The 18678-nt window shown below is 36.6% G+C and overlaps 1 long non-coding RNA gene across 1 annotated transcript; it reads left to right on the plus strand.

Moving 5' to 3' along the window:
• Window positions 1–1716: 1716 nt before the first annotated feature.
• On the plus strand, window positions 1717–2151 carry LOC5580288. The gene is made up of 2 exons (XR_002499034.1): window positions 1717–1877; window positions 1978–2151. It is a non-coding gene; the product is annotated as an uncharacterized LOC5580288 (long non-coding RNA).
• Window positions 2152–18678: the final 16527 nt, after the last annotated feature.

The following is an 18678-nucleotide window of genomic DNA, read 5'->3' on the forward strand; positions in this document are numbered from 1 at the left end:
TGTATTTCAATCTGTGACACCCACCGTACAACACAGTGTGGTCAAAAGTATAATGCCAAACTTGTCATATCTACAATGTTTATAGTCATAAATACAACAACTCTGGTTAAATTATCAGAATATATTTTTTGTGTAGTGAAGTTGACTATGTTTTGGTAGAGTTAACAGATTAATGTAGTCGGTTGAAAATCGTTGGTGCAGTTCTTAATTTTACCATGGATTCAGTAGTTTCTACAATAAAATTAATTTCAGTGTAAACCATTGTACACTCAAAATCCTAACAAAACGAAAAAAGATTAAAATCAAAACCATTTTTACTTCTTGAACATTTATACTAGCCTCAGTTTACGAAGAATACTAAATTGATTAGGAAATTAAACTGGGGCCCAGATAGCCGTAGCGGTAAACGCGCAGCTATTCAGCATGACCATGCTGAGGGTCGTGGGTTCGAATCCCACTGGTCGAGAATCTTTTCGTAAAGGAAATTTTCTCGATTCCCAGGGCATAGAGTATCTTCGTACCTGCCACACGATATACACATGCAAAAATGGTCAATCGGCAAAGAAAGCTCTCAGTTAATAACTGTGGAAGTGCTCATAAGAACACTAATCTGAGAAGCAGACTTTGTCCCAGTTGGGACGTAACGCCAGAAAGAAGAAGAAGGAAATTAAACTAGGTTCTGATTTACGTCAGAGAATTTTCCAGGTGGGTGGCATGAGCCAATATTAACCAACCCAACATCAATTCAACATGGCGTCCAGTGTTCTTGTTTTGAATATTTTTGGAAGGACAAAACATATGTGTTTATGGGTAGGAGACATCAATGATACCTTGCTGATGCGTAAAACATTAAACAAAATGATGAACTAATGAAAAGCGTCGTCAAATACGACGATTCAATGCGATATGTTTAATTGCCAGAATTTAGCACTAGCAGCGTATGAGCCGTATACTCGAAAATCAGGAGCAAGCTTAGGGCAAACCGACCAGAAAGTGGGTACCAAAACGCGAAGTACCAAAACGATGTGAGGAAGAACCAAAATGTATGCAGGATGACAGCCGTGTCGGTCCCCTGGAATTTTCAGAGTGTTCAGTGTACGTTTTTCATCAACGGTTTTCAATTGACTGGTAAACGAGAAACTTGTGACGATCGACGTGCCACCATAATTCATATAACGGAGAGTATTAGAACTAACTTGGAGGTGATGATTTCGTTATTTGGAGGTTAAAATCACCTCCAAACACTAGCGATTTTGCGGTGGGATGTTGACGTTTGATCACGAATCACTCGCGAAACTTTATGCTCCTGATCCAAAATAAAAGGTAAATAAATAATTGATTTTTTGTTTTCGATTAATTTAATAATTAAATTACTCATTTTCAGTATTCTACACTGTACATGATGTTTGTGGTGCCACGTCGGATGATATTCCGAAGGCCAACAGTTGAAGCTGTCATCGATTCCCGGATCGGATTCACAGTGCTTGAGTTAGTGCCCCTCGTTTACGCTGGGTTCCTTCATAGTTGCCGATCACTATAGAGCTTAGTGACATTTGAACACACGTAGACTAGCATATGCTCGTCATACACAGTTTGTTTTTGTTTTCCTCAAAGAAACTTGCACACGCTTTCCAGACTCATCAAAACGCATATGGAAATATTACCCAATTTGAAAAATTTACACCCGGTTTCTGGGTCTTTTTCGTGACTGAGTGCATATTGTTTTCCTCTAAGGTTCACAACTACATCTACACTAGGGCACCTATACCATTGGGCGTGATAACCACTATTGCATCAGCTGGCAAGGTTGCTCCTGATTGATTGGATTACTGGAGTCTAGTGTAAGGGACATTACTGTGGATATGGACATCGGGAAGGTACGGCCAGTGCATGTATACCTGTAAGCTGCTGTGAATGATCCTGCGTCGTCTGCTGAAAATATACCGAGAGTCTAAGAAGTTTACTCGTCATTTCCAGACCATTGCCAACGAGGAAGAAACCGCAGAGCAGGTTGCGGCCAACGGAAGGAAGTAAGAGGATGGTGCTGTGTGAATTTTAGTGAAGATTGTTTTTAATAATTATAACATACTTGTGAAATAAATTGGTTTACTATTTTCGGTTTTTATTTTATCCCTTTTAAAATGCGATAAATTTAGTTATTTTATTTTTCAAATATTTTTTTATTGGAAACCAGTTAAACTAATCAGTCATTAAGCATTCCTATATAACACCTTGTATTTTTGAAAGTTATACTAGCCCAGTATAACCGGCAGCTAAACGAAAGCTAGACCCAACCAGTCAAATAGCGATTTAGTGTGTCTTTTAAACTAGTTAGTTTAGATTTTTCTCAGAGTGTATGAGTTGTCTGTGGTATGAGGGTTGCCTCCTTCCCGTCTGTTACCAAAGTCAGAGATTTGGGACTAACCTCTAACTCTTAGACAAGATTAACGCATCCTCAAATAATCGAGAGCTGTCCTGGCCACGTCCTTGCAAAAGCTGGGGAATGGGAAAGGATGATTGATTGAACACCTACTTAAGAAAGATGCAGAGAACTCTACGACTGCTCATAGGTGTCATGGGATGTTGTGGACTGTTGATGGAAAGGGTAGTGCCTTAGGATACGTTTGGTAGACGTTATAGCCGACAAATGGTTAATATTTATGCATTGTAATCATGCACATCAGAACAAACTCACCAAATTCTTTTTTCGAAACTCCTCTGAAATCCGTCGCTCCTCTAATAACGAAGCACCGCTCGAAAAATCGACATCAAAACTTCAACTTCAACACACGCCGGAGTTAAAATAAAAACGCGTCGCGCGAAACAAATTCAATTGCTGAAGCCATCACAGAGCACTCTCGAACAAAACCCAAGCAAATCGAATAAAAGTAAAAAAAAAACACTTTAATCACTTTGAAAAATATATATATTTCCACAGAACATTTGCACGTGCCATAGCACAATTCGCCGAATCTGGTGAATTCCAGCAAACAGCAACTCACCACAAATTTCTACAGGAATTCTTCCCGAGATTCCTACAGAAACTCTTTCAGAGATGCCTATATAAAATAATATTGGGTTTCCTCCAACAATTCTTCCAGGGACTCCCACAAGAATTTATGTAACCTGGTCTGCCGTTATACGCATAATTGTCCCATGTTGCTTTTTGTGCATTTAAACTTTTTGTCATCAAACAGTTTATTTTTGCGCATAGTTTTGGAAAACACTTACAAAAAATTAACTTTGTTCGGGAACTCAATGAAAAGCAAGCCAAGTTAAATTGTCCCATTGTTGAATTTCCACGCATAACTGGCTCACAACTGTATTTCTACGCATAACTGTCACACTACACAATTCGCTGCGCTGATCTCAAACAAAATATTCAGTAGGCAGTTTTTAATTAGCAGGTGTTTGAGAAAATTGTTTTGAACATCTTCTTACGTTGGCTTTATATCCCATGTGAAACGCAACCTGTTTTATGTGTTTATATTCATGCGAGCCTGACGTCAAATTTGATTGAAATTTTCAATATCAAAATATTATTTCCCATCCGTGTTTCAATGATTTTCAGTTGCATTTTCAGGGTTGATCACAGTTTTGTTCTAGTTTTTGGAACCGCGGTCATCGATTTGAACTTTACCCACATTTACCATAGTTTTGGATTCATCACGGGGAGTACTGAAGTAATCTCACTTGAAGAATCAGTAACCACTTTAATTTCGAGTCCATGGCTTGCGACAAATCAACTTCATGATTAAGCAAACCAATTCTAAACAAAAATAGTTCGACCGTTTTTGGATGACTTGGCCACATGCTGGGTTGTTCCGAATACCGGTTCACTGGTGGAAGTGGGCATTGTATTGGCGAATCTGAAAAATAGAAATATTAGTAGTAGAACGCTAGTGGCGTAGTTGCCACAAAACTGATTTCAATTATTATTACCTTAAATTATGGATTTCCATTGTTTGTTCAATACCATGTCGTTGTTTTGGTTTTTTTTAAATTAATCTGACACTTTGAGGACCGACACTCACGCTGTCAATTCGTGGAAAACTAGATGTTGGTAACACAAACAGCAGTAACATTAGCATTCTTAGGTTAATGCTTCTACTATCTGAAACCTGGCTTGCGATATATCAATTTTCATGAGTTTGCAAATCAAGTCAAAAGGTGATTCAATGTATTTGAATGACTTGACCACATGTCGGATTGTTCCGAATTTCCGGTTCCCTGGGGGAAATGGTCACTAAACTGTCGGTTCTGAAACCTAGCTGGCAACATCAAACTTCATAAATTCCCAAATCAAGGCTAAAGAAGGGTAATTCAAACGTTCTTGGATGACTTGATAACATGCCAGGTTGTTTTGGATACCCTGTTCCCCAGAGGAAGTGGACATTATATTAACGGTTCTTAGATCTATCTTGCGACACATCAAACTTCATGAATTTGCAAATCAAGTCAAAAGAAAAATAGTTCAAGAGGTTTTGGATGACCTGGCCACATACTTGGTTATTCCGGATAACTGGTTATTTGGTGCAAGTGGCAAATATGTTGGCGGTTCTAAAACTTAATTTGCGATGTATTAAATTTGATTTTGCAAACTAAGTCCAAAGAAATGTCAAATGTGAAGATTTGTGTAGTAAATTTTGAGTTAAATATTCACTCCGCATAACAACCTTGAGTTCGCAGATGAGTTTCTGTCAAGCCTGCAGCTGAAAGAGTGAATACAGGAATTTATAAACTATTATTTATAAATCTTATAAACTCTCTATCTTACTCATCCACTCTTTCTTTCACTAAACTCATACATTTTCTCATTATCACACATACAGAAAACTTTGCTTTCCATCCCAAGCAATAAAATCGTATTTCTTTACTTCGTCAGACGTGGCTCCGTTTGGCACATGTCACTTGAGCCTTCATTAGGTACCTTAACATAGTCTATACGTAAGAACGGTCATTTACAGCAGTATGCTTAGCACATAATTGGTCGCTACTATCAGTGCGACTGTTATGCGTAGAAATTCACCAAAACCCCGTATTTCTAGGCATAACAGTCCCACTTTGAAATTCGTAGCCAAATTTACTTTATTCCCATAATACAACTTAAATGAACACGCTTTTCTTTATACTATTGTAAAGATTTTAATTTAACTTATCACACACCTTGTCAATACGAGGCCTAAATGTGTTAAAATCTCTAAACGCGTTTTTCTCGATTGCATATTTTGAACATGGAACAATTATGCGTATAACGGCAGTGGTCAACCAGTCAGTGATTTTCGATAGCGATTGATATCGATTTGTTTTGAATCGTTGGACAAAGATCTATAAAGAAATTGTATCGCTGGTTGATCGGTAATATGTATTTTTGGAATCTCTAAAGGAATCCAGAAAAATCTCAAGATGCACTTTTAGGAGAAATATCTGAAGTTATTCTTGAAGGCGTTCCTGGTGAATTTTCTGGGGGAATCCTTAGATAAACCCCAGGGAAATTACCGAAGAAATTTCTGGAGATAGGAATCTCTGGAAGAATTCCTATAAAAAATATTGGCGTAAAAAATCCTTGAAGATATTTCTGGGTGAATTCCTGAAAGGACTCCTGGACAAAAATCTTCAAGAAAGAACTCTCAGGAGGATTCTTGGAAAATTTGATGGAAGAATTCTTGACGAATTTTCTGGAAAACTTCCTGAAGAGTTTTCTTTAAAAACCTCTGAAAAAAATTCTAGAAGAAAACAATCTTTAGATCGATAGGAATTTTGTTAAAATTATTTTGGAACGTGCCCTAGAAACAGCATTAGAGAAATTTTTAAAGAGTTTCATGTGGGATGTGGATGATTTTTGAAGGTGTTTTCTATGTCTTTATAGCCTAGGTCCGAATCTCGGAGAACTTTACACAGACTCCGAAACATTTGTAGGTTCAATTTGTTGCTCATTTTTTGGGATTGTAGTGTCGTACCCGTAGGTAGAATATACAGGCATCGTCGGTGGTAGTGTTTAGAGGTATGCTTAGTGGAAATGCATGAATTGTAGATACCTGGATGAAAAAAAAAGGAATAGCAGTTGCTGGTTGAGTTATCAGTCAGTAGCTGTCTGCAGAGGAATTGACTAGCTTGTTTTCTTTGTGCTTAATAAGCTATCTTGGAGTTGGAGTTGTCTTTGCGTACTTCCAATAAATTCTCATTGAGAAGAAACGTAAGAAATCATTTAATATACTCTTGTAAGTTCTGTTTCTAGGATACTTTCAGAATCAATACTTACAACTGCTCCAAAAATCAAGAACTACTCTTCCTCAAAAGATCTACCTGTTCATACAATACCTATTCTAGATCTCTACTTTATGTCCAGAATTCAAAAAAAAAAATATTCAGGAATTCATTATACAACACAACACTTCACACAAGTCTTTCAAAAAGTTTTCCAAGGATTTTTCTAAGAATACCGTGCACCCCCGCTGATTTGAACGGTACCTCATGCAAACCATCGGGGTTTATTTTTAATTTGAACATCTAGTCACCCTAGAAACGTGTTTCTGCCCAAGTAACCAGTAGGCCGTATAAATCGGTCCCAAGTCGGTTCTATAGTCGATTTAAAAGCATGGCTAACAGGGCTAATTGGAACTATATCGAAATTAAGGGCTGTTATAAAGCCACTTTTGGCGAATTATTCGGCTAATAAACTGCCTACTCGTTCCGAGTCACTGAAATAAAATATGTCAACATTTTATAGCACGCGGACTAAGGAAAAAAGAAAAAAAATGTTGTTTATTTTCTGAACAGTTCTTTTCTTTCTATGCTCCTTTCCAAAGTTTTTTTTGCTGCTTGTTCCAGATTCGAACTTACGTATTTGTAGCTCCTTTCGGACGATTTTCATTGCATTTCCCAACTGCTCCACCAACTCATCAATAATTTACATCGCCCAGCATCATATATAAAGTAAGGTAACTTGCTGTAGCCTTTGTGAGTATCCAGCAGAAGAAAGTTTAAGATACTGGTAATGCCAGCAAGATCGTGTAGGTAGTTAGTTAGACATGGATTCATTTCTTACTACATGAGAATGCCCAGATAGCTGATAGAATGTTTTCTTGTGGTAAATCTCCCTTCCCTGCAATTGTTTTCTCGTTATTTTTTGTACTTTTTCCCTTCCCGTTCTCTCTCTTCCAAACCCACTTCATTATCAAAATCTATATTGCGCAGTTCCCACCTTATTGGACCCCGCACTTCAGAAGAGCGGGCGGGTTCATAAGTGCGGAAACGTCAAACCCTTTGTTTTCGCCGTTGGCGGGCAAGAAAAGGCAGTAATTCGGTTTCGCGCCAACGAAAATTGTTTACGTTTTATAAAAAGCATGTGCTCTCAGCAGGGTTGCTAGTTTGTTTGTTTCATTTGTTTCACGAAAACTTGCTTGTAAAACATTTGTAAAAGTATGTCAGCCATTTGAGATAGGCTTGTTCGATTATAATTAATTGTGACAATGATGCAGTCAAGTGCAAATCTGCATTTGGATAGAAAAACCAGTGTAATTTGTCGCGTAAATGTACATTTGAAGAACTTTGGGTATGGATCCATTTGCTTAGAAACATATTGAAACCACTGCTTGGTGACCTTCGAAGTGCGATACACAACTTTCCCAATAATCCATTTATCAAAGCAAAGCACAATATTGAGCAAAGACTAGACATTTCACCAGCATTTCCTCTACTCACGCATTAATTTCTCGGGTAGCATTTATGAATCGGAAAAAAAGTTCCCAATTTGCATCATCGCTCAACACTTTTTTGTTTTGGTTGAAATCTGTTTTGCTCCATTCGATATAAACGTCATGATATTAAGCCGTTTATAAGCATTGACAGCCGTTGCATTCGGCTTATAGACACAGGGCTTACAAGCCCTGTAACATAGCGTTATATACTCATATACGGCTTTTTTCAGGGCTTGAAGTCTACAGTTCCTAGAAGCATTTGAAAATGTCTTATGATGCTAATAGGCACTGCAAATCTGTTTTACAGTTCATATACCGCTTGTTACAGTGCTTAGTGGTTACCTGGGTGGTTACCTCTTTCACTGTTTTGTTTTGATTCTGCGTTCTGTTCCACAGCGTTCCATCTCACTTCATGAGCCTCTGTACGTGCCATAAAATCCTTTGTTCTTTTGACTTTTACTGTGCGCCGTGTGTTGGTGCTGTCTCGCTCTCTCTCACGGGCAACTTGAAAACAGGGCGCACAGTAAAAGTCAAACGTTTTATGGCATGCAGAGGCTCATTCTGATCCATGAGGTAAATGACGTTTCTCGCATACTCTGAGATAACGCCCTAAAAGCCATTGGTAGCCACGTGTGTAGCTCGTTGTTTCTGAGCAAAAGAAAGAATAACCATCCAAATCAACATCACGGGCAGTTGGATAATGATCCTTTATTTCCCATAGCGTTGTTAAATAACATGAAAATCCATTCAAATGCTCAGAAACAACGAGCTACACACATACCAATGGCTTTTAGGGCGAGATCATAAGTTATGCGAGGTTTGAACCATTTTTAATCTGAACAATGTGCATATTAGCGGGGTACAAATTAAAAAATGTTCAGATTAAAAGTGGTCAAACCAACGCGTATCCTGGTATCCCTTGCAGAATATTATAACAAAAATATAATAAATAATATAGATCATGAACATTTCTTCTTTGCATTCTGAAGATTAGCTTTTGGTAGTGTTTTAGAGATATCAAAGAATTACCTGCTTTGCATGAAAAAAATATTTGGTAGGCGTGATAGTCATGCATTTTGCCATACAAATACTCTTCTCATTACATTTTAGCGATTTTTCGTGAATAGTCAGACACTAGCGCATATGCGTTGTGGTGAGTAGCGAATCAGGCCATGCATGTACCTAGAGATGGTCGGGTCTTGGGTTTTCAAACCCGAAACCCGACCCGAACCCGAACCCGATTTTTATTTTTAAGGGTTCGGGTCGGATTTGAAGGTTAAAAAATATCGGGTACGGGTCGGGTTCGGGCTTGAAAAAAGTCGGTTTTAGCCGGGTTTGGGTCGGGTTTGGGCATAATTGTTCACAAAGTAACAACCGGAAAGCGTTCCTATGCATCAGTAACGATGAATTTATCATCTTTTCGAACTCGGGTTCTATTCGGGTTTTCCTTAGAAAACTTTTTCGGGTTACGGGTCGGGTTCGGGTTTGAACAGCGAAAATTTTTCGGGTTCGGGTCGGCTCCGGGTTTGCTTTTAAATTTTTGTCTCGGGTTCGGGTCGGGTCCGAGTTTGAGAAATTAAAATAAGTCGGGTACCGTAATCCGGGGTAACATTGATCAGCGGGGTAACATTGATCGGGATGACTCATCTTGTTAAACGTTCAAATAAAGATTTATTGATGAAGCATTTTCGTACCATGAATGGTGCCTCTCTTTCGTATATTCATAAGCTAATGATAATTAAGGTTTTTGCCAAAATTGCGTTTAGTTCATGCGCAAATTTGTCAACTTTTTGAAACAATGATTTCTATCATTTTCACTGACACTACCGAAAATTCATGTCTCACATGAGTTCTGCAGACGATGTGATCAAGGAAAATGCGGGTGTTACTAAAAATGGCATCGCCGAAAACGATTCCGTTGTCAAATCTTTCATAAGTTTATTCATTTAGGCAACATTAACTAAATACTATTACGAATGTAGAATTTCCTTAGGAAATTGCCTACTATTACGCGGTTCAAGATGTTTTTCATTTTGAAATAACTCAAAAAGTAAATGACTTGTAAGAGTTTGGTCTTCATATTCGGCTTCAGGGGCCCTGATTTTAGTAAGTAACGACATTTCCAATATTAGCGAACGTTGTTTACTTGGGTGATCAATGTTACCCCATATCAGCTGAATCAAAAAATCACTTAAAACATTTATTTAAACATGTTTAAATCTTTCGAAAAACAAAATAAAGTACATAGCTCGGAGCGGTGGGTGCCAGTACTTGTTTTAGAAAAATGAAACTTGTAACATTTGTATTGTGAAATGAAAAATTTAAGAAAAACTATAAAAAATGATCAATGTTACCCCGGATTACGGTACGGGTCGGGTACGGGTTTAAAAAATGTGAAACCCGACCATCTCTACATGTAACCTATTGTCAAATTATAATTATAAAAACAAAACCTCAATAAAAATTTAAAGAAATCCTAAAAAGATCCTCTGATCTATTTTCTAATGTATACCTGGATGAATTCCTATTTCAATATTTAGAGGAATTCTGAGAAAAAACTAATCTATTAAAGTCTCAGGATTAATTTCTGGAGAAATCGATGCGAAATGTTGTCCACATAAATTTGAACAGGAGTTCCTTAAAAATCCATGCAGGAGTTTCCTCATGAATTTCTCCGAAGTTTCAGAAATTTCTTCAGTAAGTCCTCTAAGAATTTATCCAGTTTTTTTTTTAAATATCCCTTGCACAAATTTATGGAGTCGTAATGTTCGCAGAGATATACATAGATCAACTGAAAAAAAAAACAAAGGAAGCATTGAATGAGCAAATGAAGAACCTCTGAACTGTCTGAACCTTTCTTGCATGTATTCATTGAGAAATTTCTGTTCCAATTTTTGGAAGAATTCTGGTAAAAAATATTCTAGCGAAGTTACAAGATCAATTCCTGGACAAACTTTGATATAACAAAACGGAATAAATCAAAACATATTAATTTAGGTACTTCTGATTAAATTATTTGAAATTTCTTAGTTTCGGAACATTAATTATTGAGGAATTTTTTAAGATATGTATTTATTAAATGGCTCCAGTGAGAATTTCTAGGTAAAATTCTTGGAAAAATTTTCTTTTGTAATCCTAGAGAAATTCTTGCTGAAATTGTAAGATTTTTTTTTTATTAGATACTTTATCTGAAGAATTGTGCAAACCTACTTAAATGAGTCCAATGAGTATCCCAGGAGAAATTCCTATGATAATATCTTTAAACTATTAAAAGCAATCTACAGGAAAAATTATTTGAGTAATTTCTTGGAGAATCCCTGAGTCTTAAGGCCCAAACGCAATGATAGTGCAACGGCAATGGAAAGTGGAACCGGTTCGCCAGCATTGACTGAGCTGTCAACGAAAGAAATGTATACCAACTCTAAGTCGACAAGAATGCTATAGTTCATTGCAATGCTTATGTATTCATTCTATTATGGAATTTATGAAGAATTTCAAAAAAAAGTGCTTGCATTGGTTCTCAGAGCCAAAGGACATGTAGTTTTTGAAACCAAAATCCCGAGAGAGCTATCAGGACCAATTTTTGAAAGAATTATCTTGGGGAATTACAAAAGATATATGTAGAAAACGGTGTACGAATTTTACAAGGAAGATATAAGAGAAAGTGGGGCAGTTTGGCCACCATAAGAAAAAGGCGATAAAGTGCTGAAAATATTATGGAAACTTTAGGTTTTTGCATGATTTCCTACAATTCTTAGATCAATACACTAGATCTGTAAGGTTTCCGTTGTCTTACAAAATTCCCGAATAGATGAGAAATTTTTCAAAATTTGACATTCTTTGAGAAAAAATTTTACCGATGGGCACCCTATTTTTGGTTGTAGATTTTTTACCGATGAGCACCCTATTTTTGGTTGTAAAATTATCTCATATAATCTAAAAAATCAACTATTTTTTCACTACACTTGAAAGTTATTGGTATTTATAAACACTCCATGCAAAGAGACTGAATTTTAAAAATCATTCTAACATTCAAATTTTATCATTCTAAATTGATGAACTTTAAAAGAGCCATTCGGGGCAATATGAGTAGTTTTTTCAAACTTCATTTGTTTCTTTTTCTTTGAGTTTAGAACACTGACTAGCAGCATGTCTATTGCTACATTTCCTTGTTAGCTTTGGGATTGCATGTGATTTCAGATGAAATTTCAAGAATTTATGCAGTTTTCAAGTTTCGCTCCGACGACCCCTATTCTTGAAGTGATTCTTAAAGTATATAATTCATGAAGAGAAACTATGGATGTAATTTCCAATCAAATCCAGGAGGGAGTGCAGTAAGAAATTTCATAAAACAATGTAAGATGAATTTCCGAAGGCGGCTTTTTCGACTGATAATTATAGTTGTAGTTTGTAGTTCTTTGCTAGAAACACTTAACATATTCATGATTCAATTCCTTGTATAATAATATAAAATATATACATATGCTTATAATTGCAAATATTTTGTCAGTATTGAAACCGATGTTTGTCTGTTGGTTTATGCCTAGCCAATTATTTGCACATTTGGCAAAGCGTGTACTGATAGCTTAAGAATTATTAGGCTGACCATAAGCCAACCAGAGAAAAACGGGACAAATAAAAAACAATACGGGACAATTTTAAAAGGCACAGATTATGCGATTGTGCTACTTTTCATCGAATTCCAGTTCCCCGAATGGCCCGTTTCTCCGAAGCCATTTCCGCGAATGACCTGTTCCCTTGTAAAGTAATACAGCTCGATATGTAATGCAATAATAGTCTTTACCCGAGCAGGCGAAAAAAGCTAAGTAATAACAAATTTTGATATGGACATACAAATTTTATATTAACTTGAAAGATATAAGAGATGAAAGATCCGTAAATAATATCTAAAATTTACTCCTGGAATACTATTAGCATATCATATTTAGCTTTTCTAAGATCTCACCAATATCAGCGAGCTATTCCTTAGATCTTCCAACATCAAATTTAGCTATGGCTCATAAGTTCCAGGAATAAAATTTTGATATTATCTTCAGATCTTTATCTATTATGTCAAACAATATCTCGATTTATGGTCAGAACTTTGCTTCTGCTCGGGTAGTGAGACAGTGTTGAATTAGAAAGATCGATAAGCTACCAAAGAAGGAGATATTTGATCATTTCGGGGAAACGGGGTTTTCGGGAAACTAGCATTCTGAGAACTGGCGTTGGGAGAACGACATTCGGGAAACCGCCATTCCAGGGAAAGTAGCAGAACCAGATTATGCAATCCCAATCGACATGGCTGTATAATTCAATAAAAATCACTTAAGAACCTTGAAACTCATTCTTTGATTTCCAAAAAGCAGCGTTTTTTAAGAATTTCCTAAAAACATCGTTACACTTTTCAATTTTTCAAATTCAAACGAAAATGTGTCTAACATTTCATTACTTTATTTAAATATCCACTTTTTAAACAGTAAATCCAATCAATTGCGTATCAGAAGTAAACACATAGTTGTTCTTTTTCATTTTAGGCATTATATGAATAATTATCTTATGAAGATCCGTATTTTGGAAATCCACCAAAATTTGGCATAAATATGAGTAAAGAAACGTAGCATGCACGGATCAAGTTTAACTATGTTTGAGAAACTAATAATTGCTTGGAAAATAGATGAGTAAGACAATAAACTCTGAAATATATCTTAAAACTGTTTGTTATGTTGTTATTTTAATTTTTTTACTGGTGTTGAAAATTATTTGCCAATTCTCCATTTCCTAAAATACGGGACAATTCGAGCATTTCCCGTAAAACGACGGGACAGTCCGTCGAAGGGATGAAAACGGTACTGTCCCGTTAAATACGGTACGTATGGTCAGCCTAGAATTATTCAAAAACATGATCACGTTGCAATTGAATATAAACATGAATGCTTTTACAAATTCGAATAAAATATTCACCGTTGCTGCAAACCCAGCTACCCAAGTAACCATAAGCACTAATAATAAGCCCTTAATCAGCATCATAGATGCGTACATGCATGATAATAGCACCACAAATGCTTACAAACCTTATAACAGCACTTCCGCTGCATAGAAACCCTATTGCAGCATCATTAATGCTTCTAAGCCTGATGCATACAGGCATTAAATAAGCACTATATTGGCTATATATTCGAATACAGGGCATGTTTAAATGCCATCCAGTGTTTTGACAGATAAACCACGTGCTTTGTGTTTGCATATAGTGGTAAGAGGGAGTCAAACATAAATCTTCTCACTACTACAATTGCAGGTTTTATGACGGGGAAAAGTGATGGTTTAAATTGGTCACTTTTCTTTCCAATACTATTCATCTTATGTGGCCGTAGGAGCAAAGGAGCAGGACAACAACTCAACAATACGGGTGTCGCAGGTTCGAGACGCAAAAATTCCATCATCATAAAACGAGGATCAAAATGTGGCAATTGCAAGTCCTCAAAAGGATGAAAACTACCAAAACGAATATGTCTGATACGGAGAAGTACTATCTGTATCATTTTATTACATTTTTACATACTATTAGAAATTTCCGTTTTCATTCATTCATTTATTTACCTCGTGTACCAGTTGCTTGGCCGCATACGCGAAAGCTCTCTGGCTGCGTACACGAAAGCACAAAATATTCGCCCTAAAAACCTGGCGAAAACAACTGACGTTTCTCACGTGTTCTTATATCAGCATTAGTGGTGCAGAGCAGCACGGTTATATCTTGGCACTATAATGGCACGCTATTTCGCCTTTTCAGGCATTATAATAGCATTATATGCGTATATAAAACTGACATGCATCAAATGATTACCCTATATGCGCATATAATGCTGTTACCGTGCCGCATTATCGTGCTTACTGGTTACTTGGGTTACCCTATATGCACATATAATGCTGTTACCGTGCCGCATTATCGTGCTTACTGGTTACTTGGGTAAACAGTAGATATTGTTTTTTCGTCGATACCCCTGCCCCCTCTGGCTACGCCCCTGCTTGGAGGAACCCCTTATGGAATTTTTCGGAAGAATACCAATCCCAGAAGGAATCTTGAAAAAAGCCAGAAGAAAATTCTGAGGATACTAGAACTTTCTGGAACTTTTTGAAAAATCTATAAGGGATCGGTTCCACGCCGTTTCGCAAACCCGATTATTTTTGTATATTTTGAATCGCCTGAAAATTTTCATACAGATTCTTTATGACCAAAAATGCCATTATGCACTTTCAGACCGCCATTTTGAACCTCGCCTTATTTTTGAGAAGGGCGTATCGGAAAATGCATGGCAAATCTTAAAAAAACTGCAACTCGAAAACGGTTTGTCCGATCGATTTTAGATCTTCTACAAAGTTGTAGGTATTGCTTAGGACTATATGGAGAAAAATATGCACGGTAAAAATAAGTTACAGATTATTTTTTATTTCAAAAACAAAATTTTAAAATCGATTTTTTCCAGAAACGAAGTTTTGATTTTTTTATTTTTGGATATGTTTTAGGGGACAAAAAGAAAAATAGGAAAAGAAAAATAGGCCCTTTTCAAGCATTATTCGTGTTTCTCCATTCCAGAAAAAATATTTTGATTGAGCGAATCGTAGCTAAATCGTTTATCGTTTGATCAAAACATTTATGCTTAAGTATTGAAAAAAGAGTGCACGGTAAAAAATATAAACGATATTTTCAAATGAAAATTTTAAGCTAATAGTTCTTAAAAACCGCAACATTGATGTTTTTAATTTTTGGATATATTTTGCGATTGTTGTAGGTATTGTAGGTTTAGGACTATTTGGAAAAAAATATGCACGGTAAAAAATGATGACAGATTTTTTTAATAAAAAAAATTAAAAACGATTTTCTATGAAAATGCATCTGCGATTTTTATTATTTTTGGACTTGTTTTAGGGGACAACTTATGTGATTTATTGCACAATGTTTCATAATGGAAGAATTATGGACAAAAAAGTTATTATTTTATAAAATATTACAAATTTTGAAATAGACGAAAACAATATTTTTTATGTGTTTATTATATAGTTCAGAAAATGCATTGGAAGAGTACTTAAGTAAAATTTTTCTAAGTTGCATCAATTTCGAGATATACTCATACTTATATAAAATTTTCAAATAGAAAAAGAAAATTAGGCCCTTTTCAAACATATTTCGTGTTACTCCATTCCGGAAAATTTTATTTTGATTTCAACAACACAAACCAAGTCAAGTCAAGTACACAACACTGAAGACGGCTTTACATTTGAGGTTGAAATACGCGTATCTGTCGAAGGATATGTCTGACGGAGCTGCATCACAGTATAAAAATAGGAAGAACTTTTCAACTCTTTGGCAATTTAAAATCAAATATGATATAGAAGTTGAATGGCATTTTTTGCAACATCACATGGAAAAAGGCCATGCGATGCTATACACGCTAACATGAAAGTACCCATTAATGGGTAAAAAAGTACCCATTTCTAAGAAAAGTGGTTTAACTCATTTAAAGAGTAAACTCGACTTACTCATTAAAGAGTATGTAACTGACGGCTCATCACCGGCAGCTACAGTCAGCTTAGGGAGGGTTCACAGAAGGTGACCCTTCCCAGCGGCTAACGAGACTCTGTATATACCCTCATCTCTAGGATCGGCACGCTTATCCTTGCTGTTTCGCGGAATTCAGGAAAACACTTGAGTTATCTTTTTCACACTCTTGTTTATTCTTCTTCTTCTTCTACTTCTTCTCTCTCTCACACTGTCCCCTTCTCTAACTTCGCTATCTATCTTCAACTCTGTTTCACCCACTTTCTTAAAGACTATTCTGACCTTTTCTTGCTTCTTACTCCTTTGGGGCCCCTCTTCCGATGTCCTCGCTGTTCCTGCTCGATTCGTGTCCTTCCTGCGACCTTTGCCGCCATTTCTGTGATGGCGGAGACCAGTAGCAGAGTCACAAAGTGGACACACAGCGAACGGGATTCGGAATGAGACCGGCGGAATAATAAACACGCGGAAAGGATCACTTTGAACAAACGATTTAATAGCGAGAAAAGGAAAAATACACTTCTGCTCTCGGTAGTTATAAGGCGCGAACTAATGTTCGATGGTTGGCAGTGTTGCCGTTTATCCTGCAATGATCGGGGGGTGCGCGGATGTAGCGGAGGGTAATCATCGCTTTCCACATTCTGGACCACGAGATGAGCGCCTGAGGTGACCACCAGATTGACTCCTGGTCTTCGCCCTGTTGTAGCGATTGGCCGGATCTGTTGCCCAATTTTGGGGTAAACCACGGTTCTGTGGTATAACCACGGGGTTCTGTGTCCTCCAAACACCACACTCACTGTCCCACCTCTATCACTGGTGGGAATACTTGGGCAAAATGGCCGATCTTAGCTAATGCGGAGCTCCAGAATATTCATCATGGCCTGCTACCAATGGTTGCTCCCATGGGATTTAGGCAGAGTCCTCTATTGGTCGGTGGCTTCAAGTTATGGTAGCATTTGGCAGGCTGCGTACCGATCGGGTGACCAAACATAGAGCAGAAACACACAACACAAATACTTTCCTGAATTATCAACATTCAAATGACACGAAAACTACACTAACCGCGACAAAACCTCGATAACATGCTGAGGGGGTACTACGAACCGTTACACTCTCCCCCAGCTCGGGTAAAAAAATATACACAAAGTGGATATTTTTTTATTTCAATCACAAAATCACAAGACCAATCACACGTACCTCTGAACCACTTGACAAAACACATAGCACTCCACACGGTAATAAATTCACGCGAACTGACGGTCACATGAAACGCTTCACTCGCAACGTACTAGATTAAGTTATTCAAAAGACAATAATGGAACAGGTTGTGGATGGTAAGTATGATTGTTGAGTATCGGGGTCATAGGTTTTCATCGTTAGGTTTCCAACTCCTCGCTATTTAGAGAAATACTCTGTACTGACCATCAACGCTTCGGCTCCGGTCTCCAGCGATCAAATACACAAGCACTAGGCAAGGTAACCTCCATCATTACTCACTTTTTTTCCACACGATTGTTAAAAAAGCAATTTACATTAATTTTTGTTCAAAACTATTTCTAGAAAATTGATTATTAATTATCGCAAAACATCTTTACACATATTTACAATTTAAAAAAAATAATGAAACAAACTTACTTAAAAGTACGGTGAAATGATTGATTGAAATATTTCGCGGATTGTCGGAGTTGCGAACGATCAACTACTGCGTGTTTCGAAGTCGAATTGAACAATGACCTATTGGTGTGTGTTACTATTGTGATGTATCGATCTGTCAAATGATCGTTATGCAGAATGTATACAACTGATGTGATGCAGATCATGAGGTAAGTTTAATGAAATTTTATTTAAGAATATTTTTTGTGTCTGATGGCGAATCACCGTAGATTGAATGGCCAAAAATCAACCCGGAAAAAAAATGATTCCTCATCAGCATATTAAATTCTTAAACAAAAGTTCATTAGAACTAAATTACACAAACAAACACTATCGAAAAGTTGGGTTATGTTATAATTTGTGTGTTTATCTCTTTATTGGGTTCGCTATTTGCAACTCTATTTCTTACTTTATTCTTTGGTATTCTAATTTTAGTTCTATTTCCGTATTTAAATGTTTCATATTCTATTTTTTTTTTAACACAATCCTAGGACAAAACAAAACAGTTCAATAATAAATTAACAAAAAATAAACAAATTAAAATGATCATAATAAAACAAATAATGCAAAAACTAAACATGCTAAAATATTTACTAACTACTCAAACGGCCGCCATGCATGTATTTACAATCATTTACAAGTGAATTATATACAAAAATGTACAAAATAATGTCTGGCTGTTCCAACGAAGTATTTGGCATTTACGAGCTTTTCTAGATGATTCATTTAATAGAAAAGAACTCTTCATCCAAATCTTCTACAGCGCTACCA

The sequence above is a fragment of the Aedes aegypti genome, chromosome 1 (genome assembly GCF_002204515.2).
Source record: "Aedes aegypti strain LVP_AGWG chromosome 1, AaegL5.0 Primary Assembly, whole genome shotgun sequence".
Taxonomy (NCBI): Eukaryota; Metazoa; Arthropoda; class Insecta; order Diptera; family Culicidae; genus Aedes; species Aedes aegypti.